Source organism: Carlito syrichta, unplaced genomic scaffold, assembly GCF_000164805.1.
Source record: "Carlito syrichta isolate Samal-C Ts95f unplaced genomic scaffold, Tarsius_syrichta-2.0.1 Scaffold303661, whole genome shotgun sequence".
NCBI classification, from domain to species: Eukaryota; Metazoa; Chordata; class Mammalia; order Primates; family Tarsiidae; genus Carlito; species Carlito syrichta.
The window spans coordinates 1-2604 of NW_007247757.1; positions in this window are offsets into that span (position 1 = coordinate 1).

A 2604-nucleotide genomic window follows, 5' to 3' on the forward strand; every position below is an offset into this window, starting at 1 on the left:
TCCTGTAGATAAATCTGCTGCTATTCTAATTGGTTTTCCATGGTAGGTGATCTGGCCTTTTTCTCTTGCTGCCTTTAGGATTTTCCTTTTATGTCTACTTTGTTTAGGCAAATTATTATGTGTCATCATTGATTAAATCAGGGAAGATTTCTTGAATGATCTAATGAAAGGTTTGTTCCAGTGTGGTCTCTGTCTCTCTTTCTGCCTCAGGAAGGCCAATTACTCTTAGATTCGGTCTCTTGAAGTAATTGCTCATCTCTTGAAGGTATTTTCTGACTTTTTGAGCTTGTTTTCTATGTTTTTAAGAGTTTGGGTTAGTTCTATAGTTTGATCCTCAAGCTCTGAGATTCTTTCTTCGGCTTGGGTAATTCTGCTTTCCATTCTTATCCGTTTGCTATATATTTCATTCACAGCATTCTTTATTCCTGTTATCTCAGATATCAGCTCCTTTCTTGTTTCTTCTTAACTCTCTTCAATTCTTTTTAATCTCTCCATTAATGTCTTGATATCTAGGTTTGTAGTTTTAGACCAGTCATTCTGGGGGCTCTTCATTGTTTGCATTCCGAAGTCAGTTTTCACAGTGTCTGCCCTCCCAGGGGTCTGGGAGAGACCCATATTCTTCTTTTGGTTTTTCTTCATTTGTGTAGATTTTTCTCTCGTCTCAACTCCTGGCTTCTGGGTGTCCCGGCGTCCTCCCCATGGACTCCCAGGCCTTGCAGTTTACAGGTGACAGAGGCTGAAGTGAAGTCACACAACATGCATGGGTCCCAGAGAATAGTAAAAAGCTGAGAGGATGACCCAGGTGTGTGCACAGGCGCTGGAGATGAAGGCCCTGCACAATTATTTTATGCCCTGAGAATTTGCCAAAGTCCTTTATCAATGCAAGCAGGTTTTTGACAGATTCTCTTGGATTTTCAAGGCATGGTGTCATATCATCAGCAAAGAGGGATAACTTGACTTCCTCTTTTCCTATTTGGATACCCCTGATTTCCTTCTCTTGTCTAATTGCCCTGGCTAGGACTTCCAACACAATGTTGAACAGGGGGTGAGAGGCGGGCAGTCTTGTCTTTTTCCAGTTTTTCGGGGGAATGTTTCCAGTTTCTGTCCATTTAGCAATGTGTTAGCTGTGGGTTTATCATAGATGGCTTTTACTATTTTGAGGTGTGTTCCTTCTATACCTCAGTGTTTGAGGGTTTTTATCAAGAAGGGATGCTGGATTTTATCAAAAGCATTTTCTGTATCTAATGACATAATCTTGTGGTTCTTGTTTTTACATCTCTTGATGTATTTAATTACATTTATGGTCTTGCAAATGTTGAACCAGCTTTGCATCCTGGGGATGAAGCCTACTTAGTCATGGTGGATGATTTCTTGTGATGTGTTTTAGGATTCAATGTGCTAGAATCTGGTTTAGAATTTTTGCAACTATGTTCATAAGGGATATTGGCCTGTAGTTCTCTTTTTTTGTTGGCTCTTTACCCGATCTGGGTATCAATGTGATGTTAGGTTTGTAAAATGATTTGAGGAGCATTCCATCATTCTCAATTGCCTGGAATACCTTTATAGGATTGGTATCAGCTCCTCCTTGTACATTTTGTAGAATTCTGCTGGAAAGCCATTCAGTCCAGGGTTTTTTTTGTAGGCAGTTTTCATATGACAAAGTCAATTTCATGGGTTGTTATTGATCTATTTAGTGTCTCAATGTCTTCTTGTTTCAACCTGGGGAAGTTGTGTGATATCAGAAAGTCCTCCATTTCATTTAGGTTATGAAGTTTGTTTCCATATAGATATACATAATTATCTCTGATAATCTTTTATATTTCTTCGGAGTCAGTTGTGATTTGATCTTTTGTATTTTTCATTGTATTTATTTAGGCTTTTTCTCTCTTTTTCTTGGTCATTCTGTCTAAGGGTCCATCAGTCTTGTTAATTCTTTCAAAAAACCAGCTTTTTGTTTTGTTGATGTTTTCTATGGTATTTTTGTCTTCTAAGTACCTTATTTTGGCGATTTGGATTCTTCTGCTAAAGTTGGGGTTTTGGTGGTCTTCTGTTTCCAGTTCCCTTAGGTGATTTGTTAGGCTCTCCACTTATGATCTTTCCATTTTCTTGATGTGCTCATAGAGATATAAATTTCTCTCTTAGAACTGTTTTCAAGGCATCCCAGAGGTTTAGGTAAGATGTTTCTTCATTTTCATTTGTTTCCAGGTATCTTTTAATTTCTGCTTTGATTTGAGTGCTGACCCAGTAGTTGCTTAGCCTTACGCTGTTTAGTGTCCCTGTCCTTAGGGGATTTGGGGAAATTTTGTTGGTGTTGATATTTATTTTTATTTCACTGTGGTCTGAGACTGTGCATGGCAAGATTTCAATCTTATGGAATTTGTTTATGCTTGATTTATGGTCAAGGATGATTGATCTTGGAGTGTGTTCCACCTGGTGATGAGTAGTATGTATATTCTGTGGTTGTTGGGTGGCATAATCTGTAGATATCTATTAAGTTCATTTAGGCAAGTGTCAAGTTTAGGTTCTGGATCTCCTTGTTGATTTTTTAACCTCGATGATCTATTCAAGTCCCCTGCTATAATAGTGTTAGGGTCAATACCTTTT